Here is a 25,349-nt window from a genome sequence, read left to right on the forward strand (position 1 = left end):
GCCAGAAGAACCATGGCACACTCCTCGACTACGATTCCGGACGACCTCTTCGGAGAAGGCATCGACACTCCAGAACAGTATTACACCGACTAGGGCCTTGTCAGCGCTTCCGAAGCAGACTACTCAGATGTGGAGGACATCACCCCGGTGCAGAGCGTCGTGAGTACTGATTTCCCCCCCACACACGCACCCTTGCTGGCACCGAAAAAGGCTCTGGTCACGCCTTCGCTTCCGGGCCTAGGCAAGACCAAGGACACTGCTTCCAACACCGCACCTTCGGGTCTGGTAAAGAAGCCAAGCAAGCCTTCCGGCGGCTCGGGCTCGAGCCAGCCTACTGTTGGTGCTGATAAACATGCTTCGGCACCGAAAAAGAAGCAGACCTCCATCTTGACACCGAGCCCCGCACCGAAGCACTCTGGGTCGAAACCCAGCTCCTCGGTACCGACACCACCTTCGGTGCCGACCAAAGCACACAAGGCCATCTGCACCGACACTTCGAAGCCGAAACCCATCTCGGCGCCGACCAAGTTTCCGGAGGTTCCCAAACTGAGTTCCAAACAACGAACCGGCACAGAAAAGCCTAAAAAGCCAACGGCCCCGGCGCATAAGGACCGACCAAACTCACCAGACCTATTTACACCGGATCCCTTGCAAAAAACACTCACCAAGGATCCAAAAACTGGACATTTGGCACTCTCTCTACCAAAAAGAGACATTTGGAGAAGCCTCCTCCACCTCCAAAGAGGAAGGACTCTGCTACCTCTCCGTTCAGAATAACTTCCCCACCTCCTCCACCCCCCCCCTTTCTCCACCCCAACCTCATTGTTCTCCGACCCCTTCTCCACACAATGATGATCACGGGGACCCATATGATGACATAGGGGATGTGCCCCAGGACCTTCCCACAGGGGACCCCACCCCTACAGGATCCCCAGACCCATGGGACGATTACAATATCCCTGATATCCCCAACATCCCACAAGACTATCTTTACCCCTCCAGACCATCTCCACCGGAAGACTCATTGGGGTTCAGCCATTTACTGCAAAGGGCGGCAAACTATCACGGGGTAGACTTGCATACCGACCCCGTGGAGGAAGATTTCCTCCTCGACACAACACATAGGTCCACCTCCATATTGCCTATGCTCAAAGGAGTGGTAAAGCATGCTCCAGAGGTTTTTAAGAACCCAGTTAGGGCCAAGGTCATTAACCCGCGCATTGAGAAAATACAAAGCTGCCCCCACAGATCCCTCCTACATCGGAGGGCCAGCGCCACTAGATTCTCTAGTGGTATCCACCGCACGTAAAAGGGCAAACTCCCAGGCATCAGGCGAAGCACCACCACCTGACAAAGAGTCAAAACTACTGGACGCATCAGGAAAGCGTACTGCATCACAAGCAGCCAATATATGGTGTATCGCCAATACTCAAGCGCTATTGGCCAGATATGACAGGGCACATTATGACGAGTTAGAAAGCATAATGCACCACCTCCCTGAAAAATATAAAGCTAGGGCCAACGAACTAATTCAGGAGGGTAAAACTATTACTAAAACCTCCATACGTTGTGCCCTAGATGCAGCAGACACAGCTTCCAGGGCCATCAATACCAGCGTCGTCCTCTGTCGCCATGCTTGGCTAAGAATATCAGGGTTTAAACCGGAGGTACAAGCCTCCATCCTTAACCATCCCTTTAACCTAGAACACATATTTGGCCCAAAAGTGGATGAGGCCCTAGAAAAAATGAAAAAGGATACTGATACGGTGAAATCCATGGGAGCCTTGCAGTCACACCCTCCTAGACACTCCGTTCGCCGCTCTCCCTTTCGAAGTACGTCTAGAGGCTACTCCTCAGACACCGCGTCCACTTCATACAAATCCCCTACTCAGTCCACCTTCACAAGGGGTTATCAAAGAGGCGGCTATAGGGGTAACAATAACAAAGGCAGAGGCAAAACAAACACCGCCGGCTCTGCCACACAGCCTACACAATGACTCCCCCCCCCCCCCCTGCTCCCCCCAGACCATTCCACTCCGGTCGGGGGCAGACTCCAACATTTCCTTCCTGTCTGGGCTACCATCACCTCCGACAAATGGATAACCCAAATAATTCGGTCAGGCTATTGCCTAGAATTAATATCTACCCCCCCCCCCCCCCCCCCAACATTCCACCCAGACAACGCCCAATGTCATGAGAACATCTAATACTCCTAAAGCAGGAGGTAATCTTCCCTCCTACAGAGTCAGGCAATAAAATCCGTTCCTACCAACCAACAAAATATGGGAGTCTACTCCCTATATTTCCTCATACCAAAAAGGGACGAGACTCTTCGACCCATCCTAGATCTCCGGCCCCTCTATATATACACTCAGACCATTTTCATATGATGACGCTTCAGCAAGTACTTCCGCTCCTCTCCCAAGACGACTTCCTGACCACTTTAGACCTAAAAGACTCCTATTTCCACATTCCAGTGCACAAAGCTCACGGGAAGTACCTCAGATTTGTAGTGGACGGACAGCACTACCAATTCAAAGTGCTCCCGTTCGGAGTCACAACAGCGCCACGGGTATTGACCAAGTGCTTAGCAGTGGTGGTAGCACATTTGCAAAGACAACACATTCACGTCTTCCCATACTTAGACGACTGGCTGATAAAAGCCAGGTCATACAATCAGTGCGTACAACACACGTCCACCACTATTCAGCTACTCCACCAACTGGGCTTCACAGTAAACCACCAGAAGTCCCATCTACAACCATCCCACATAAAACAATACCTCTGTGCCACCATAGACACCTCGAGCGCTAGCCTACACCAATCCTGCCAGGATTGCAAGCATTCGGGCTCTACGCACAAAATTCATAGCACAACACTCCCTTCCAGCTTGAGTGTTTATGCAACTAATAGGGATGATGGCCTTTTGCAGCTTCATAGTACCTCACGCAAGACTCCAGATGCGTCCTCTCCAAGGGTGCTTAGCGCAACAATGGAACCAGGCCCAGGGTCAATTAACAGATCTGGTGTTGGTAGACTGTCTCACCCATCGCTCTCTGCAGTGGTGGAACACCACAAACCTTTCCAAAGGTCGACCGTTCCTGGACCCGGTTCCTCAAATAGTACTGACAGCGGACGCATCGCTCTCCGGCTGGGGAGCTCATCTATTACATCTCACCATACAGGGCAAATGGACACCTCAACAAAAGTTACTCCATATCAACCATTTGGAGTTACTAGCAATCTTCTTAGCCCTAAAATCTTTTCAAACCCAGATTTCAGGCAAGGCAGTCCTGATCCGCACAGACAACAGGACAGCCATGTATTGTATTAAAAAAACAAGGCGGCACACACACTCCACAGCTCTCTCAACTAGCACAGAGCATATGGAGATGGGCCATACCCCAGAAAATCTTTCTCCTAGCTCAGCATGTCCCAGGAGTCCAAAACACAGTGGCAGATCTGCTCAGCAGACAGACACAACAGATCCACGAGTGGGAGCTTCACCCGCAAGTTCTTCACCCGTACTTTCAAATGTGGGGACATCCACAGATAGACTTCTTCGCCACCCACGAAAAAGCCAAATGCCCAAGCTTCGCCGCCAGATACCCACACCCATTGTCCAAAGGAAATGCGATATGGATGAACTGGTCAGGCAGATTTGCGTACGCTTTTCCGCCTCTTCCACTCATTCCACTAGTGGTGCGCAAACTACAACATTCCTTCACACTAATCTTAGTAGCTCCAACGTGGTATACCACACTGCTGGAACTATCTGTAGTACTGCACCAAAAACTGCACCTCTTAACCCAGAACCATGGAGAGATCAGACACCCGGAACCAGCTCAGCTCAACCTTGCGATCTGGCTCCTGAAATCCTAGAATTCGAGTACCTAAATCTTCCCCCTGACTGTATGAACGTCATCAGAGAAGCTAGAAGACCTACCACTAGGGCATGCTATGCCGCCAAGTGGAAACGTTTTGTTGTTTATTGCCATAACACCATCAATCCACTGGACGTGTCCATTCAACACATCCTAGGCTAGTTACTCCACCTACAAAGGTGCAATCTAGCCTATACCTCCATTCGACTACACCTCGCAGCTATTGCAGCTTACCTACAAAACAGGCAACATCTATCACTCTTTAGAGTACCTGCCATTAAAGCCTTCATGGAAGGCCTTAAAAGAATAATTCCCCCCAGAGTGCCACCCTCACCTGTGTGGAACTTAAATATCGTTCTCACAAGGCTAATGGGGCCTCCCTTCGAACCTCTGCACAAATGCAAACTACAATTCCTAACATGGAAAAACGCTTTTCTTGTAGCCATCACTACCCTTAGAAGGGGCAGTGAGATACAAGCACTTACCATTCAAGAACCTTTTCTCCAAATGCACCACAACAAGGTTGTTCTCCGTACCAACCCAAAATTCCTCCCTAAAGTAATTTCTCCTTTTCACCTAAACCAAACAGTAGAACTGCCAGTATTTTTCTCGCAACCACAGACCGTTGCAGAAAGGGCTCTTCACACACTAGATGTCAAACGAGCCTTACTCTACTACATCCAAAGAACACAACTTTTCCGTAAGACCAAACAACTGTTTGTCTCTTTCTCTCCACCACACAAAGGCAACCCCATCTCAAAATCGGGGATAGCTAGGTGGATTGTAAAATGCATTCAAATCTGCTACCACAAAGCAAAGCGAACGCTATCCATTCCCCCTAAAGCCCATTCTACACTAAAAATAGGGGCTTCCGGGTACCGAATACTTTCGATATGCCCAGGTGCGTCACGCTCTGCTCTCCGTTCGTGCCGAGGGGGAGGCCGTGCCTGAGTCTTCTCCTTTGGAGGATCGGATTCTGGATGGTCATATGCCGGAGAGTACAATCTCCTTGATTTACAAGAAGCTTGTCAATGTCCGGACCGACCTCCTCCTTGATGTGCGAGAACAATGGACTAGGGATGGTCTCGAACTGGACGATGAGGACTGGCAATATGCCATCTCCTCTCCGAAGGAGGTTGCGATCCCGGCTAGACTGCGGCTGGTGCAGCTTAAGATACTTCACAGGGTTTACGTCACGGGGCCCCGCCTGATCCATATGGGTTTCTCTGACGATGGCTTATGCAAGAGAGGCTGTGGGATGTTGGGCACCTTCCTACACATTATTTGGGAGTGTGGGGAGATCGTAGAGTTCTGGAAACAAATTCATGACGTGATGGAAGAGGTCACGGGTATCGCACTCTTCCCGGAGGCAAGACGATGCCTGTTGAATGTCTGGGGCCCCACCGACTATGATGCCGCTCAGACCCAATGGGTGACTCTGGGGAATATGGTGGCGAAGCGAGATATTGCGCAGCTGTGGGGATCCCAGAGACCTCCCACCTTGGTAGCATGGATGGCAAATATGGACTGGGGCATGTTCCGGGAGAAAACGGTGTACAGTGCCCGGGGGCGCCCTAAGAAGTGGCATAAGATATGGGGGCAATGGAACCATTATAGGGGAGATATTTGTGTGCCCCCGGTTGCTGAGATGCTCGATGTGCAACTTTCCCCCTAGCTCTACTTCCAACTTTATACGTAACCTGTTCCTAACCTGGAGGCTGTACCCCTGCTTTCCCCTCGCTTCTTTGGCGTGGAGTACCGCTCCGCTGATGGGAGTGGGACCTCGCCCCAGCTGAGAACTAGCGCATGCTTATTATATCCTTTGCCTTGCTCGTGTTTTTATTTTTTGGTTTACATTAAAACTAAACCTTTGTTACTCCTGCTGTACGGACATGGACCTTCCTACGTATTGTTCCTATCGTGCTGCCGAACCTCCGGGATGTCGGCTGAATAGCTGTGCACCATGTTGACGTAAATAAAGGTTTTTAAAAAAAGAAAAAATTAGGGGCTTCCAGATGATATCTGCAAAGCAGCTACATGGTCAACACCGCACACTTTCACCAAACACTCTTGTGTAGATGTGCAAACTAAGCAACAAGCTAGTGTGGGCCAGGCTGTACTCAAAACATTGTTTCAAACCACTGCAACAGATACGGGTGGTCGCCGCTAACGGTGAGTACTGCTATATAATCTATAAACTGTTTGCGTTTCTCCGTTCCTTTACAGAGCATCTAGTCTCCCGATGCCCAGGATCCGCATTTGCGTGGCCTGTTCGTCCTCGCGGCTAAGGCACATCACCAAATAGCAGGTTTTAGGCTTTACGCATTTCAGATTTGCGTTGCTGCATTTTCAATGTAAATTGCAATAAAATCCCCAATTAATAAATTACAGGTGTTCTCTACACAAGTTTGCTGTATTTCCCCGGGAGGGCGTCCTCACTCAGGGCAACCTTTTGTTTGGATATTAGCGGCTGTGCCTTAGCCGCGAGGTGGCTTGTGAACAAGGATGCAAATCTGAAACGCGTAAAGCCTAAAACCTGCTATTTGGTGATGAAATGGTATGCGGATGTCTCTGCTGTCTTCACCGCAAGAGCTATTTCCCCGGGAGGGCGTCCTCACTCAGGGCAACCTTTTGTTTGGATATTAGCGGCTGTGCCTTAGCCGTGAGGACGAACCGCCGCGCAAATGCGGATCCTGGGCATCGGGAGACTAGATGCTCTGTAAAGGAACGGAGAAACTCAAACGTGTATGACTATAGCAATAGCAGTACACTCGACATCCATTCCATCAAACCCACTGGGGATTTTATTGCAATTTACATTGAAAATGCAGCAACGCCCACTGAGGATTTATTCTAAGTAGGGACTACAAATACCAGAAGGCAATGAAGCCTACGCCCACTAGGGCTCGAGCACACGCCCACAAGGGCCGGACTCAATTAATAAATTACAGGTGTTCTCTACACAAGTTTGCTGTCTTTTCTTGCTGGGTGGCTTGTGAACAAGGATGCAAATCTGAAACACGTAAAGCCTAAAACCTGCTATTTGGCGATGAAATGGTATGCGGATGTCTCTGCTGTCTTCACCGCAAGAGGTATTTCCCCGGGAGGGCGTCCTCACTTAGGGCAACCTTTTGTTTGGATATATAGATGTATATGTGTATATATATGTATGTATGTATGTGTATATATAATCTATCTACTGGCGGTCGCCAGTAGATAGTTATAGTTAGGATCGTGTTTCCATAGGAAATCCGCAACATTCTATTTGGAATAACTTTGGTGCCGATTGACGAATCTTCGCAAAATTTTCAAAATAGGTGGGGCGCTCCGCTCCTTCCCTGAAAGTCTCGGGGGGGATTCGTCAAGCGGGGGCTGAGAAAAAGGGGGCGTCCCAAAACGCGTTTTCCCCATGCGTTTTTCCATAGGACCTTTAGTCCAAGCTACAGCCCGAACGGCTGAACAGAATTACTTGAAATTTGGCAGAGAGGTAGTCCTCAGTTAAGGGATGTGCCTTTTGCAGGTCTGGTGTAAATCTGTTCATTAGTTCCTGAGAAAATTGCAGTTAAAAGCATTATATATATATCTATAAGCGCGCACCGTGCGCAAGCGCAATTCTGATTGGTTGTTAGATGTCAGTAAACATTCGAATCGGTCGAAATCAGGAAGTGTCGGCCGCCATTTTGTCTCTCGCAGTCTGAGGCAATGAAAAACAAAGGGGGAAAACTTGAGAAGGGGGCAGGATGGACAGGTCCTGACCCCCTAGCCTTTGACAGGGGGTCACTGAAGGACCCCCAAGGGTAATAAAAAAAATATTTTTTTTTTGCGAAAAATCGAGGGGTGCGCGCACCGTACGCGCACGGCACGAACAACGGATCGTGGGTGCTTGGTGCGCGCGCACGGTGAAAAACCTGAAAAACTAAAAATATTAATAAATACATAACTTTGCATTTAAAAAACCGTACAAATTCATTTAAAAAAACCATAGGTTTTACACACGTTATAGTTAGGAATTAGCATTTAAAAAACCTTGCAAATTCACTTAAAAAAACCATAGGTTTCACACATGTTCTAGTTAGCTGGACATTTCACTCGTGAAAAACCATTGAAATTCCCCGGTTATAGTTAGGGCAGGCAACTATAACTCACGCGACCGCAATCCTCTGCTGATGACGTCAGATATTACATCACTGACATGTGTCTTTCTGAAAAAAAAATATTTGTAATCTATGTATAGCTAAAAATTAATGGAAGAAGACATGGGTAAATAAATGTCTAAATACAGTGATGTAATATCTGACGTCATCAGCAGAGGATTGCGGTCGCGTGAGTTATAGTTGCCTGCCCTAACTATAACGGGGGAATTTCAATGGTTTTTCACGAGTGAAATGTCCAGCTAACTATAACATGTGTGAAACCGATGGTTTTTTAAGTGAATATATATATATATATATGTATATGTGTATGTAGTCCCAAAGGGAAGACCTATTGGCTATGCCAATGCTTTTTTTTTAAAGGACGAGCAGTGCTATCAGACTTCGGCTGCCACTTATTCCACCGCATCCCATGTAGGCACTGCAGCCATCTTTGAGAGGGAGAGGTGGAGAGGGAGAGGTGGTGGTGGACGTGGTGTGTGTGCATATACATTCCTATGACTGAAATTGTATATTTCGCCTATTTTGTGTTCAACATTCTGGCCAGCGTTTTTTCATGCGCATAGACATAAATCACAAAACCCGTAATGTGTAAAAATACTATAATATTCATTTTACAAGAAACATTATACGGCAGTTCGAAAAAGAGGTTGGAAAACATAAAAGTGAAGGACACAGCAAAAAGTCTCACTGTCCCAGACCTAATAATCAATTCAAATGTTAATTTTTTGCACATCACTCGGACCTCAGTATAAAATGAACTCCATCAAAATCACTGGACAGCCCAACCATGCAGACCCCTTTAAGGGATCAACCCATGTCAAAAAACAATATTTGTGCTTAATATTCTCCTGTTGATACTCATGGTGGTACTGTATTGCAGCATTTATATACTGCCTACTACCCGTACGTGGGTCATTGAAGCACTTGCCTGTGGGGATGTTTACTTGGGCCATTGTTAACAATGATGGTTGCTGTGGAGAGGTCACCGCCGAGTTAATAAATAAGCCCGATGGGGTTTGCCTCGTGGTCAGTAAAGCACTATTCATCCTTTGTCGGAGTGTGCTTTAATATATTGCCGGGGGGACCTAGCACGCACGAGAGGCCAGCAACTCAACAATTGTGAATATTATTAACCCCAGTGGCTGCTTTCAGATCTCCCCTCCTTCAACAGCCTGTAGGACTGTAAACCACAAATACAGCCGTTTGTAAGACCTCGTTAACGAGCAAGACGGAATTTACTTTTCACCCAATCGGAGCTTAGTTAAAGTCAAAACGGACATCGAAGAAAGACTTCAGAACACAAAGCACGTGAACGGATGTGGCCTTATGGCTCGAGCTGCCGACTTTGGAGCTGACCCGGTTCGAGCCTAGGCAAACCAATCAATATCCCCGTGCCTACCAAATAATGAATGTGTCATTGTGTAAAGCGCTCCAATACCTTTGGGTCCAGTTCGCGCTATATAAAACAGCAACAAAAAAACAGGCATGAGAGACACGAAAGTAAAGTCTTGTAGGAACTGCTGACAACACAAGTAGACAGAAAAAACACTACTCAAAGAAACCCGGTACCAGCGTGTGCGGACAAATAGATCCCAGCCCAGGAAAGAGACTGATATAAAGACACAGAAGGAAAGCAGCTATGCAAGGTGCTGCATCCCAGATCAGTCAAATGAGCACTCGGTGAGTGAAGGGCAGGAGTAGAGATGGAGGACGGAAGCGATGCACTGACTGTTGGCTTCATCGGGGCAGGGAAGATGGCATATGGAATCCTGAAGGGGATGCTGCAGACAGGTAAACGCTAGTATTTCAGATCCGTTCTACCGCTGATCAATCACTGCCAGGCAGCGTGCCTTAGAAGTAGTCGAGCCGGACTGTTCATGGGGTGAGACGATCCTGGGGTCCGGCCTGGCTCTAAAATAGGAGTCGCTCCCTAAACAAGCATTGGCCGTGTGGCCGTGAAACTGACATGGCCGCGCGCCCCACGAAAGTGATCGCGATCAAGAGCGGCGAGCGGCGGAGGAAAGACAGATGGCCGCTTTAGTATTAGGCCACCGAAAGCCTGTGGCAGCACTTCGAAAACCCACAGACTAAATGTCTTGCATTGCAGCGCATGCGATGGCTCAGCGAGACCTAAAAAAAAGGGATGTTTTACTTTTACTGTGGCAAGTTCAAGCAAAGCATGCTCGAAGCAGACCAGAAAGAATATTTTTGAGCAATGTTTAATTGCCACACCCTTTAGAGCAGGTTTCTCTGGGCCCAGATCTATGACAGATTTTTAGCATGCCCCCATTTACATAACTGTAATCATCTTAAAAATCTGGCATGGATCGGGCCCTTTAAGACCGACTTTGGAGAACCTTGCTTTAGAGCAATCAATCATTCCATCAGCTCTGATTTATTCTGTGTTGGTACTAGCAGCTTCAACTGTTGGTCAGAGACTCCCTTTGATACTGCAATCTACAATCTGATGCAGTTAATCTGAAGTTCCACTCTCACATGGGTTGTATGTTAGAATATCAGCCTACAAAAATATCATAGCCCTACTATAGAATGCCAGGTAAACATAATTTTACTATTGTTTTCACGTCCAGGCCCATTTTAGTATGCGCTTCACAAAAGGATGCAGTTTGTCACAGTAATAACTGTAGTGGTGTTGAAATGGTGGTAATGAGCCTCCAATAAAACCTATTCCAATATCTAATCTGCACTTGTCTTAATTGTCAGTGCACATATCTGAGAACAATATTGCTCATCGCGGCTTGTTCAAGGGTTCTTTAAAATACAAAATGTTGTTTAACATTTATATGCAGAATTTTCAAGTGAAACATAGATGAGACACTCCATTGGTGTAATAGAAATTCACTTGTCCACAAATACCTAAATATGTATAATAAACAAAGTATTTTTTACATATCTGGGGATAATGAAGGACTAGTCGGTCCATCAAATCTTGTGAAGTCTAAAACAGTCCAAAATAAGCCTTATCCCAGTCCTATTACTTCATACCAGAGTGCATGAAATTCCAAAATGAAAAGCCCAAGACCGAACGAAACGGGCTGAGGCATTGGGGTCTGACACTCAAGCACCTCAGTGGGCACCATGAGTAGAGTAGCTGGAGTTGCATTTAGCACCTGAAGAAATAGCGGAAGCATTGGTAAGCTTCAAGCAGGCAAAACCCTTTGGACAGTGTTTGTCACACAGACCAATAACCTTCCTGACTGATACGGGCTAAATTATTGGCCAATCAGTTGGCAGAGGTAATAACTGCACTTGTGCATCACGACCAGTAAGGCTAAATTCTCAGGAGTGGGGGCCTGGAGGGCTGTCTAAGTATCTGAGACAATGACCTACTTCAGGAGGCGGGCAACCTCTCTGGATTTTAAAAAAAAAATGGAATCCAATGGGAATAAGCAAACTGGATATTTGCAATGAATAGATATGATGTCCTTTGAAACAGTTAAGGTGGCATATAGAATGGCAGAGACTGAGATATTTCAGGATATGCAGCTTAGACATTCGATTGAAGCCCATCTTGGGGAAAATGTGTAGATAGAAGATGGCTCCACGCTAGAGGATAACATCCTGACAACCTGTTTCCAAAAAGAAAACATGCTTTATATACAAGAAAATAATCAAGAACTCTGTAAACCTATTAAATAAACTAAGAGAAAAATGCTCTGCAAACATGGGTTTAGTCGAAGAGGAGGAATGGGTGGAAGCCTTATTGGGGGCCAAGAGAGCTATTTGAACAGTATTTAGGCTTGTACCGTTAAACTTCTGCATGAGAACTATTATACCAGGACACAACCAGTCAGATTTGGCAGAACCAAAACATACACGTGCTTAGAGAACACGGTCAAAAGGTGCATTTCTGCACACGTTCTATTGTCCCAGATGGAAACCCTTCTGGAAGGAGGTTGCTAGGGCATGCCCGACAAGAATGGCAGAATTCCCAATAGATCTAAAGGTGGACTGTTAGTTCTGGCGATTTGGAGCGATCATACCTCATCCAAATACCTTAGTCTGTGTCTAATGACTTAGGAGAAGAATTGTTACAGGAGCACCGTTGTACTAGAAAACAAAAAAAAATGGATGGGGTATAACGTGGTCGGAAAATATGTATATGGGATAGGAGGGTGTCTAAAGAAGACATGGGGAGCATACATAGGGCAGTGAGAAGCTATGTCAAACAAATGCACACTGGATGGGGCTGGAGCCTCTATTTTGCACGTTTGTGCAGTTTTACTCTAACCTTACGGCCCAAGTGCAGGTCAACCGTACATTATCGGTCTCATTTTCATTGGTCCTGGCATTTGTCAAGGTTGCCCCCTCTCTTGACTCTTGTTTACAATAGTGATTGAGCCTCTGGCAGTGTGGATTTGCTGCGATGCCCAGGTGTGAGGCTTTGACTGAGGGGTGGTGATGTAAGACCGTATAGTACTCTGTGGATGATGAACTTATCTACATTCTGCGCCCATCGACCGCGATCCCTTGAGTGCTGCAGATTCTTGGTCTGTTTAGGGATGCTTTGTGGCTTACTATTAACTTCTCCACGTCAGTTTTGGTCCCCCTGAGTGTAGTCACAGAATGAGATCAATTGGCCTGTGCGGCTTACGATGAGCAGACTGTGCTTTTGATACCCGAGCATGCATGTGGCTTTAGGGCCTAGTCTCACCTGGAACTTGAATCCCCGTCCCTTTCCTTCCTGCTTAACGTCCGACCTTAAACAATGGGCAAATCTGCCTCTCAATATCTTGGGTCACACTGCATAATTATCACCCCCCCCCCCCCCCCCCCGCCTCTGCTGAATGTCTTACAAAATTATCCCCTACGGCTTGCTACAGTTTCAGTGGCACCAACTGCAGGCCAAACTTTGAGCCTTCCTGTGGCTTGATGAACCATTTTGTATAGCGGATGGAAAATGTACTCCATCTACATGGGATGGGGCTAGGTATGGTGGATGTGCGTCTTTATTACTAGGTGGCTCAGCTGGTGGTGGTCTATGAATGATTGAGTGGGGGCATAGGGGGGACCTAGCGATTTGGCTAGAGGTGACTGGTATAGGTCTGGATAAGATTGAGGGGCTACTATCTGGTGCCCCTATTTAGTCTTATCTCCCTGAACCCAAGTAGGTTCTTGAGACTTGGCGCATGGCATTGTGTGGATGAGACCGAAAGATTATACAGGCGTCTACATACATCCATTTGGTGTCCCTTGTGACGTCGTCGTGCTTCCTCCGGAAGCTCCCACCTTTGGTCGCCATCTTCAGATTCTTTTTTTCCACCTTTTGGTCTGGATGCAATCAGGAGGATCTCCAACAATCTGGTAAAAAAGCTAACGAAAAATTTGAAGAAATCGCCAAAAGTTCACACAAAGGTGTCATAAATAGAAGATGCAGGGAAAGTTCTGGTAGCTGGACAAGGTATTTTCAGTGAATGATACAGAAATTGCACGTGCAGGGGACTCCTTGTACTTGGTAATGGAGAAGACATCATTCCAGTTTTGCAAAAACTGCCACCATAAGTTTGTGAAAAAGGATCTGCACCCGCTCTGCAACCTCTGCCTGCTGGTAGATCATCTAAGTGAAGATTGCAACAACTGTGCAGTGTTCGCCTGAAGACTCTGAGGGTAAGGTAGTGACAGAGAACAGCCCACCATACTAGACAATGCAGGCCCAATGGCACACTCCATCTCTAATAGATTTGGGTCTCTCCAGCGATGAAGAGAACATCTGGGAAGGTCCAGAAGAGGACATGGAGGCCGGCCGAGGGGGCAAGAAGTCTTCTAGATTGGAGGTAAGATACTCAGCATCCTTAAACATTTCACCCTGCGACCGCAAGCATGACCAGAGAGAAGAGTACCCTCCGATCCTTCGAAAAGGACACTGCAGAGGTAACGGCCCCAGAAAAACCTAAGACGTCGAAGGACAGTTGAGGAAAAGATGCATCAACGTCAACAAGGGAGAGTTCACCGAAAACGTGGTCTTTGGAAGATTCCTCATCAAAGCGTACGGACGAGAATCTCTATTGCCAACAAAAAGTAGCAGAGCTCAAAAAAGAAGAGACCCCTCAAAGCTGAAATGACCATCATTTTACAAAGAAAAAGACTGTTGAAAGTCTCAAACAATTTAGAATCCCAAGTAAGTCTTTGTCAAAGGGGCAAGGGGACAAAGGCCTCTAGGAAATAGAGCCACTTTTAACCCCAGAACCTGATGAGGATCAAGAGCTATTAGGAAGAGAAGAGGATCTACCAGGGTTCCAAGTCTTCGCAGTGCCAAGACCTGGAAACTGACTCACCAGAGGAAGGGGTAGACACATACCCTTCAAGACCATCACCACCTGATGATATTGAAATGTATAATCTGGTAATTAAAAAGGCAGAAGAGAGGTATGGGGTACAGTTGGAAGAGGAGAGACAAAAATCATTTTCTTTAAGAAACTCTCCTGCCTACTCAGTCGAGGAATCCGTTTTTACCAATGATCTCTAATGTCTTGGATCATGGAAATGAGGTTTTCAAGGAACCAGCATCATGTAAAGCAGTCACTCCTAGGGCAGAGAAGAAGTATAGACATTCTTCAAAAGGCCCAAGTTACATAAAGGGAACATTCTTGGCAGATTAGATAATGGCATCAACAGCCAGAAAAAGAGCCAACGTCCCAAGGGCCCACTTCAGATAAGGAGAACAAGAGCTTGGACCTTTTGGGGCGAATGGCAGAAAGGAGCTCTGCAAACCAGGGGCAGATTGCGAGCCTTAAACGCACTGCTAAATCATCCGCCTACCAACATTGGGAGGATATAGCAGAACTAATGAAACCTCTTCCAGAAAAGTACCAAAAGAGGACAGCACACCTGGTGGAGGATGGCAAGAGCATCGCCAAGATCTGCTTAAAATCTGCACTAGATGCAGCGGAAACATCAGACTGACATTATGATAGAAATCACGGAGAGCCATGCCTGGTTAAGAATTTCAGGTTTTAAGCCAGGGATGCAAGCTACTATACTAAATGCATCATTCAATTTGGAATAACTATTCGGGAGTGCGCTGAACAAAACACTGGATCAATTGGGGAAAAAAAAATGAAACTGCAAAGTCAATGGGGGCCCTACAGTTCAGAGGTAACCTGCGTGGGGGAGGGGCTCTCCCAACAAGTGGCTCGCCAGGTTTCACAAAAAGCACTAGTCAAACAAAGTGCAACAACAAATGTACAGACGCAAGAACTTGGACATTTAACACCAGTAGGAGGCAGAATAAACAAGCATTTGCAATGCAATCGGTCTCACCTTTGGGACCTTGTATGCATTTAGCTATGCAGCACATTAGCCTGGGTGCTGAAACATCTACTGTTCTTTAACATGGAGGGAAAGTAAGTACCAAACTGCGTAACACGCCAGGTATGGGAACACATGGAGAGAAATATTGCCATTCAGCTGGAAATGGGATAGTCCAAAGCTCGGTTTTAATATAAAATCGGGGCCTTTGGTGGTCATATCACTGATAATACAAGATTTGAGACAAATATTTTTGTCTACAGGTGCCTGTGGAAGATGATTTCTATGGACTGGAATCTAGAGAATGCTAAACTGAATCTGGTATTTTACTGACCTCTGCTGGTCGTTTTCTATCAAGACAGTTAAATAGAGGCAGTTGAACAGAAAATAAAGTCCCTAAGCAGAAGCAGACCAGTCCTAGTGCTGATCTCCAGAGCCCACAAAGTACATACACATATAAGTATATACAAGAGGTCTTGAATGCTCGACCTAAAAAGTTCCTCCAGGAATGGAAGAATATCACCACAGACAGATGGGTTTTAAAACTAATATAATTTGGATATTACATTGTATTAAGCAAGAGACCTTCAAATGGGAGACCAGGAAAAAAGGTATATTCAAGGTAGGACAGCCTGTCTACCTCAGAGGTAGGGGTTGCTGTCAAAGGAGGCTATAGAGTTAGTGCCCATACTGGAGAGAAACAAGAGAAACTACTCGACATACTTTCTAGTTCCAAAGTTAGATGGGTTACTCAGGCCAATTCTAGACCTAGTTTTTAAACAAGTTCATAAGAACTCAAAAATTAAAGATGACTACCCTGCAGGAGGTAACCCGTGGGAATTACATGGCCACAATACTCTTAAAGGACGCTTATTTACACATTTCCATGAACACAAGTCATAAGAAATTACTCCGATTTGTGGTAGACACTAATAGTTCAAAGTACTGGCTTTTGGGATAAAATCCGCACCGTGTATTCACAAAATGCCTAGCAAAAGTGGTGGCACACCTGCGGAGGCAGGGAATACACATTTATCCATAACTGGAAGACTGGCTAGTAAGGGCAAAATCATACAAAAAAACGCAGAGAGCACGTACAACAGCTAATAAGGCTTGTTCAGCTGGGACCCTCAATGCACATGGAGAAATCGTCACCTGAACCAGAACAGGAGTAAATGTTTTTGGGAGCAAGAAAAAATTCAATACAGGGGTATTTTTTCCCAGCGATAAGAGAACAATTGTGCTTTTGAAGGTGATACAGCTGTACCAGAGGAGCAAGCTCTGAAAATGATGGTGGGTAACCTGCTAGGAATGATGGCTTCTTGCATTCCTTTGATATCACACACACGTGTGTGATATCAGACAGCAGACATTTCTGGAATGTCTGCTGAATCAATGGTCACAAACAACGTAGAGTTGGGAAGATCTAGTGGTTGTCACGCAAAGGATAGAGGAAGAGAGCCTGGTGGAACAGAACAAATCTATCACAAGGAAGTACGTTCACACAACCAGCTCCTACCGGGACAATAACAGATGCCTCTCACGTGGGATGGGGAGCACACATGAACAATCTCAAAATCAGTCATCTGGAAGGACCAGGATGCCATGCAACACCTCAATATCCTAGAACTGAAAACAATATTCCGATCATTAAAACCCATTCAGAAAGAACTCTGGGGTAAATCAATAGTAATACAGACAGACCATACAGCCACCATGTTGTATACAAACAAACAGGGGGGGGGGACACAGTCGCTACCACTATAAGAACTAGCACGAGATGCGGTTTTGGGCTTTTCATATGAAAATAGAGATTTTAGCTGTCCACCTACCAGGGAAGGACAACACAGACAGACTGAGCAGACAAGTCTCATGGTCTCACGAGTGGGAATTGAGCCAAACAGTACTCTAACATATTTTTCAGAGATGAGGAACACTGAAAATAGACCTATTTGCGACACCCCAGAACGCAAAATACCAACGCTTCGCCTCCAGACAACAATCAATGGTTCAGGAAATTTGCGTACTTTTTTCCCTCCGATACCACCACTTCACAAGGTGATTAGCAAATGCAAAATCAGTAGCATGACCCTGATACTAATTACACCACAGTGGGCAAGACCAACATGGTTCTCAGAGCTAATAAACCTGTCATGGGGGAGTTTTCACAAACTACCAATCGAGCAAGACCAGCTCTCAAAACAAAAAGGAAGGGTGCTTCACACATAACCAGAGGCTTAAAGCCTGGTAGCATGACTCCCATAGACTTAGAATTCGGACATTTAAAGTTACCAGAAAAGACAATGGTGGTCTTAAGAGAGGCAAGAAGAACAACTAGAACGTGTTATATAGCTGAATGGAAAAGATACTCTAAAGATACTGCTAAAATACTTAACAAACCTTCTAGAGCGTTGGCTCACCTATTCATCTTTAAAGGTGCATTTAGTGGGAATCGTGGGATACACAACGGGTCACATCGAGATAAGTCTCTTCACATCACTAGCCATCAAACTGTTCTTTAGAAGGAGCAAAAAGAATTGCACCCACAAAGAGGATGCCAGCTCCAGCATGGAATGTAAATATTGTGCACGCACGATTGATGACACCCTTTGAACCATTGCTTAAGGCAAAATTACAAATGCTCACGCTAAAAACGACCTTCTTAGTAGCTATAAAGTTCCTACGCAGTTAGTGAATTACAAGAACTCACTGTACAGGAGCCTTACTTTCAAGTTCACAAAGACAGAGTTGTCATGATACCGGACCCACAGTTCATGCTAAAGGTTATCTCACAGTACCACAAGAACCAAAGTTTTCAGACACCAACCTTCTTTCAGAAACTGAAAACACATACAGAGAGAATATTACACACGAAAGGCTGACAGGACAACAAATCAACTCCTTCCTATCATTTGCAAACAGTTTCCTGGGCAAGACTTTTACCAAAAACAGTTGCAAGATGGATAGCACAAACTATTCAGTTGTGCCACAAGAATGCAGGATAGACATTACAAAACAGTCCTGGCCCACACTCGAGGAAAAGCAGAGCAACCATTGCTTTCCTAGCACTACAAGACCCTTGTATAGCAGTAACTTGGTCATGCGTGCACACGTTCACCAGACACTATTGTGTATATATTCAAATGAACAAGGAAGCACAAGTAGGACAAAGAGTCTTATAACATATGTATTTAAATCAACGCTCATCTTCAACCCAACCACTGTAGGAGCAAACTGCTACAAAATCTATGCACAGCATGTGAATCTAGAAAAGATTCACACTGCAAAACTTAGATTCTTACCTATCGGTGTAGTTTTGCAGCTTGAAGAATTTTCTGTATTCACAAGCGAACCCACCATCCTCTGCCAAGAAGATGAGGAGAGAAGAAAAAATTAATCTGTAGATAGTGATCAAAGGTGGGAGCTTCTGGAGTAAGCACAACAATGTCACAAGAGACCCCAAATGGAGGTACATAGACACTCGCCAAAACACAAATAGTAGAAGGACAACAGTTTTTGGAAAGAATTCCGGACCCCACCTTTAGATGGGGGAATAATGCACAGCATGTGAATCCAGAAAATTCTTTAAGCTGCAAAACTACACTGACAGTTAAACTATACATTTTGCAAAATGTACTTAGTAAATTAAATCATCAATATATTCACTCTCCTCCTTATATGAAGCTTCTATGGAAGTCTTTTTAGGTCTCGCCTGACCCAGCTCATGCGCTGGTCTGGCGAGAATTTTAGTAAGGGCTTAAAAAAATGCTACCATGGCCAGCCTACAGCTTGCGTGCATGTGCGCGGGCGCGCGCTTACGAGCCGAGGCGCCATATGGCTTTCCTCGTCATGCTCATTAAGCGCATCGCTCGCCGCGCTTGATTGCGATCACTATCGCGGCCACTTTGCTGTTCTCAGTGAGCCAGTATTTTCACGGACGGGCGCGACATCCTCCGGCTCAAATGATACACTTCAGCTGCTGTGTCTGTAAAAAGACACGAACAGACTTATTTATGTATGCTGTTTTTGCCAAAGGGGGACATGAATTAACAAGACCGTGGGTCCGATTTCGAAGATGTTAAAACAGCGAAGATTACAAATGTCTTGACCGTACTGTGTAACGCACACCTTGCTGTCTCTTCAATTCGTTTTTTAATATTCTATTTACTTCATAGTCCTCATCAATCTCATTCCATTATGCCTTGCTCAACCTCCGTCTTGTGTCTTTCATTTCCTCTCTGTCTCTCTATATTTTGCTACTCCTCCACACTGTTCTGGCTGGGGCACACTGACCATTCACTAAGCACTGATATAAGCTAGAGAATGCAGGCTTCCTTAAAGGCTATAATGCCGGTCGCATTCTGGTTTAGGGTTGTCTGTTCAGGTGGCACAAACATTAACAAGTAGGAGTGATTCTAAAGCTTCATTGTGCAGCTCTGCTACAACTCCAATCTCCCAGGCACCATGTAAAAAATGTGTTGCCCATTCAGAGGCACTTTTACAACAGCTCCTGGAAACCGTGAAACTGACGCGGCCGCGCGATCGCGATCTTGATCAGTTTCACTATCACGGCCGCGCAGCCCATGCTCCTTTAGTCGGGGCATGTGGATGACAACCGAGGCACTGACAGCATCCAGGTAAAACACCGCAGACCCTCGCTCCCCCCCCACTCCCCCTCCAGCTTCCTGTGGTGCCCAGGGCCTGCGATTTTTCATTTTAATGCACGTTTGTCGGTACTTGCCCTTTTCAGTAGCAAATGAACAAGCAGTTTCAAGTGTTTTGGCCATGGCGGCCCTGCGCGGCCCAGCTCCTATGACTGTGTATTTCCTGTCCCATGCCTGCCCCTTACGTGCTCCTCTCGGCCTGGTCTGCCTTCTGTTCCCTCCTAAGCATGCTGCCTTGCTGTCTCCTCACAGCCTTCCCGCACCCTCCACCTCTCTCCACGGCCTGCCCACCCTCCTGCTCTCTCACGGCCTACCCTCTCTCCACGGCCTGCTCACCCTCTCTCCACGGCCTGCTCACCCTCTCTCCACGGCCTGCCCACCCTCTCTCCTCGGCCTGCCCACCCTCTCTCCTCGGCCTGCCCACCCTCTCTCCTCGGCCTGCCCACCCTCTCTCCTCGGCCTGCCCACCCTCCTGCTCTGCCCATCCTCCTGCTCTCTCCACGCCCTGTCCATCCTCCTGCTCTCTCCACGCCCTGCCCACCCTCCTGCTCTCTCCACGCCCTGCCCACCCTCCTGCTCTCTCCACACCCTGCCCACCCTCCTCCTCCCTCCACGCCCTGCCCACCCTCTCTCCTCCCTCCACGGCCTGCACACCCTCTCTCCTCGGCCTGCCCACCCTCCACCTCTCTTCTCGGCCTGCCTACCCTCCTGCTCTTTCCACGGCCTGCCCATCCCCCCTGCTCTCTCCTCGACCTGCCAACCTCTCCATGGCCTACCCACCCGCTCTCCTTGGCCTGCCCACCTCTCTTCTTGGCCTGCCAATCCTCCTGTACAGCTTGCCATCCTTCTCCTCGGCCTGCCCTCCACACTCACTCTCTCTTCCCTCGGCCTGCCCTCCTCTGGGAGCTCCCATACAAGACCCCTTTGAGTCGAGGCCCCCATGCCAGGCCTGTGCACTCTGTCTTCAGGTGGAGTCTGTGTACCTGGGCACAAGCGGCCCTGTGTGCGAGGCAGTACCGCTGGCACACAAGGGGTCTTTGTGGAGCCTGGCAGGACCGTGGGCAACAGGGGCTGGCTGGCTGTCGGACCCCTCCCTGAGTGTCAGACCCCTCACACCAGGTCCAGAGGACAGACACATGGACGCACTGAGCATGCGCAATGACAAGCGCACCCGATTTCAAGAAGTCTATCAGACAAACGCCCAAAGACGCAGGCCAGCAAGCTAGCGGGCATGACAGTGCACACAGGCATGAGTTCACACAGGCCCGCAGTCATGAGTGCCCACAGGTCCGCACGCACGCAGGCATGAGTGCACACAGGCACGCAGGCATGAGTGCCCACAGGTCCGCACGCACGCAGGCATGAGTGCACACAGGCATCCAGTGCACACAGTCCAGCAAGCACGCAGGCACTTGGGGACTAAAGGTCAGCGCAAAGTAAGTTTGTGTGAGGGTATAGTCTTCGCCACATTGGAAACTGGACACATTAGTATTGTAGTGTGTAGCATTTATATAGTTTTTGGTATATCGTTTTGGGGCCTATTTTCGCAGGTGCGAACCTACGCCATAGAGGTGTGCACGGTTGGTGCAGTGTGTTGTATTTGTTTCCATCCTTGGTGTCTTAACTGAATGACCGCAGAGATGCTTTTATCTCGTCTTGTAGTGCGGTGGATAAAATTGTGATGGAGGTGGTAGAACGAGAGCCTCACATAATTTAGTTGTAATTAGTTGAGGTTTATAATTTACTTAGCAGGTTCCATGCTATCTCATCCGAAATAGCAAAAGACACACAAATGGACGGAATGCACAACAAATCAAAACATTACCACCCACAAAACAATTCTTCATTTTCCCTCTACAAATATACTTGCATTCCTTTATCCTTCCATAATTTTACTATCAACAAGTTGCCGCTCTTACCTCTTTTGCACCCCCACTCTTCCTTATCCCTACTCTGCCATTCACCCATACAATCTTCCTTCACACACACAACTTTTTAAATCACTTTCTCGCATATTACCTTTTAGCACTCCAAACTAACAAGCATTTTTGCTGCATACTCCCACAATCCGCCGCAGCTCAAAGTCACACGTTGCACAAAACTCCATATTGTATTAAAAGTAGCCTGCCACTCGCCAGCCGCAATTACTCAGGTCAACCACAGCATCACTCAACATCACTCACCTTCACCACAGCATCACTCACCTTCACCACAGCATCACTCACCTTCACCACAGCATCACTCACCTTCACCACAGCATCAGTCTGGCCCGCCACAGCATCAGTCTGGCCCGCCACAGCATAACTCATTGCTTCTTACACTTTTTAATTACAACTTCTCACCATGCTGCACAGCAGCCACACTTCTCTACTGCACAGCTTAGAAACATTGGCAAAATCAATAGCTCTATCTACCTAAATATATAAGCCCCCCCCCCCCCAATGCATAGCCAATAGGTCTCGCCTTTGGGACATTATAAGTGTTTAGGTATCCAGCACAATATCCTTGATTAAACAACAAGTGTTGCATGGCTAAACACTTATAAGGTCCCAAAAGCGAGACCTATTGGCTATGCCAATGTTTGTTTTTTAAGGATATCCATTTTAAGAACAAGCAGCTACCTTCAGTAATACTTTTTCAATGGAAATAGATCTTTAATTAGATTTTTCTGCTCATGCACTCCCCACTTCTTTTGTGTGTTAATTCTTTGACACCTTTTGTTATTACATGAAACATCTGTTTTGTCTTTTTTCAACTTTTCATCTGGTGTGCAGAAAAGTAGACCACATTATATTCTAAGCATTGTATGGCGCCATTTTTAGCCAGATGCGTCATTTTTGGGTGTGGCGTATTTCTGATCTCAATCCAGTGGCACCAGTTTGCACCTTGCTGGTGTATTACTAATAAACAAGACTCTGGTCTGCTGCCTGAAGATACACCAAGAAAAGGAGTTAACCGAAAAATGTGTGCACGTCTGAAAATGTATTGTCAAAGCTAAGTGACTTGTCCTGCACTAGCATTGAGGCTGCTTTAGCAATTGTTAGTGTTTGTTCAGCACTTTTGGGTATGAGAAAATTGCCAAATGGGTCTGACGTTTGCATATCCTCCTATGCCTCACATCGTTCCTAGTACTTCTGTTGTCCTGACGCCAAAATTGAGTATTCGGGAGCACATCCAAATTAAACTTAAGAAAATAACTCTAAGTCTACAGCTGTGCCAGCGCTTAGTCTTCGAACCTCAATAATGCGTTCTTGTACTTGGTTGAATTTCATTTTATATATTAAACTATAGCAAACAAAAGGCAGCATTAAAAAAACACACTGAGCCATGTTCCAGTCATCTCCCACCCTCATCTGTTCATTTTACGACTTTCCCATGCCTCTCAAGCTTTTTATATCGCAGATAAAGCCTTTTCTCCCAGCACAATTATTCGTCTGCTTAGCTTGTTGCACCACTGTTCCCCAGCCGCTCTTGGTGTGGTAGGCTGCCGGATGTGTCTGCTAGGACCCTATATTTATTTTCCATTTCTGCAAGAGGTCCATAGCGGGAATGCAGATCTTCCACCATTGCACTTGTTCCATGTTTTCAGGGTTTGTTGCCTGGTTCTTTAGTAACATTGCAGTGGAGCTTCCAAGTCTGGCAATCTCAGCCCGGTCCTTTCAGTTGGTACTAGTTCATGAGCCTGCAGCTCTTCCTTATTCTTGGTTTATTGGGCTGTTATTTCCATCAACATCCATGGTAACTTAATCCAACATTTATTCACCCGTTTCAGCTATTTCAATTGGTGCTAGTCACTGGAAGAATAGCCATAAAAACTGTCCTTTTTTTCAAACTGCTGTAAACTTGATTGAGGCGTTTCTGCTTAGATAATGTACTATGCCTGAAAGCGTGGACAATGCTATGCTGTGAGAAAGTGCCATCTTTCTTGCATGGTATGCTCCCACTTTTCTGCTGAATGTACTTTGACTGAGTGTGCCCTGGACTCCTGCCAATCAGGTGCCCAGGGCCTATGTTCCTTCCCTAAACACACAAAACCCAAATTGGCAAACCCTGGCCACATGTCAGCCCCTGGTAAATGGTACCCTAGGTACCCAGGGCCTTGTGACCAGGGAAGGCCTCTAAGGGCTGCAGCACTCATTGAGCCACCCTTAGAGGCCCTGTACCCTCTCTCTCTCACTCACTCACTCTCTCTCACTCTCTCACTCTCTCACTCTCTCACTCTCTCACTCTCACTCTCTCTCTCTCACTCTCACTCTCTCTCACTCTCTCTCACTCACTCTCACTCACACTCTCTCACACTCTCTCACTCTCTCTCACTCTCTCTCACTCTCTCTCACACTCTCACACTCTCTCACACTCTCTCACACTCTCTCACACTCTCTCACACTCTCTCACACTCTCTCACACTCTCTCACACTCTCTCACACTCTCTCACACTCTCTCACACTCTCTCACACTCTCTCACACTCTCTCACACTCTCTCACACTCTCTCACACTCTCTCACACTCTCTCACACTCTCTCACACTCTCACTCCTGCAGGCTGGGTGCAAGACAAAAAAGAGTCGACATGGCACACATCCCTGTGTGCCATGCCAATCACCTACACTGCCATGGCATACATCAGCCACCCCTCTAGCTGGGTGCCCTATGCCAATGGTGTGGGTGCAGGAGCCCTGTGCCCCTACAGTATCCAGGTCCATTCCTGGGCACTGTAAGTGCAGTGCTGCCATTTAAGAGTACATGGTGCTGAGAGCTCGTCAAACACGAACTCCACAGCACCATAATGGCAAGACTGAAGTTTGGTATCAAACTTCTCAGCACATTAAACCCACACTGATGCCAGTGTGGGATTTAATGTACCAAGCACCCCAGAGGGCATCTTAGAGATGCCCCCTAAAACCTAACCTACAATCCACGTCTGTTCTGAGGCTGCCTAGGCTGCCACACAGCAGACATGTTGCTGGACCCCTGGATAGGAGAGCCCCTGCTCTCCTGGGCCTGCAACAATGCACATCCTGGGCGAGGTGCTAAATCTCCTCCCCCAGGATAGGCAAGGGGAAGCTTCAAAGGCATGCCGCCTCTGAGCTTCCCCAGGCCACTGCAACCCCCCACTCTGGTGGGAAGCTTGGCCGGAAACCCCAAATAAGGACCGGGGATGTGCCAGCCTGCCAACCCCACCCCTCAGGTGGGGAAGGCGAGGTGAAGCCCATCTCCGGGCTCTCGCCATCTTGAAGATGGAAGCCCTACCCTATCAGGACTAGGCTACTGCCCCCCCTCCCACAGGAGAGAGGCAGGATAGGGGGTGTACCCACCCCAGGACAGGGACCCATTTGTCCCTGCCCTTCACCTACCTGTAACGCCCCTAAATCTAGTATT

General features: G+C 47.0%; 1 protein-coding gene across 1 annotated transcript in view; it reads left to right on the forward strand.

Annotated features, from left to right (window-relative positions):
• BORA (BORA aurora kinase A activator) overlaps positions 1–25,349 on the forward strand; it is a 380,772-nt gene that overhangs the window by 286,018 nt on the left and 69,405 nt on the right. The gene's annotated exons all lie outside the window — the stretch shown is intronic.

The sequence above is a fragment of the Triturus cristatus genome, chromosome 8 (genome assembly GCF_964204655.1).
Source record: "Triturus cristatus chromosome 8, aTriCri1.1, whole genome shotgun sequence".
NCBI classification, from domain to species: domain Eukaryota; kingdom Metazoa; phylum Chordata; class Amphibia; order Caudata; family Salamandridae; genus Triturus; species Triturus cristatus.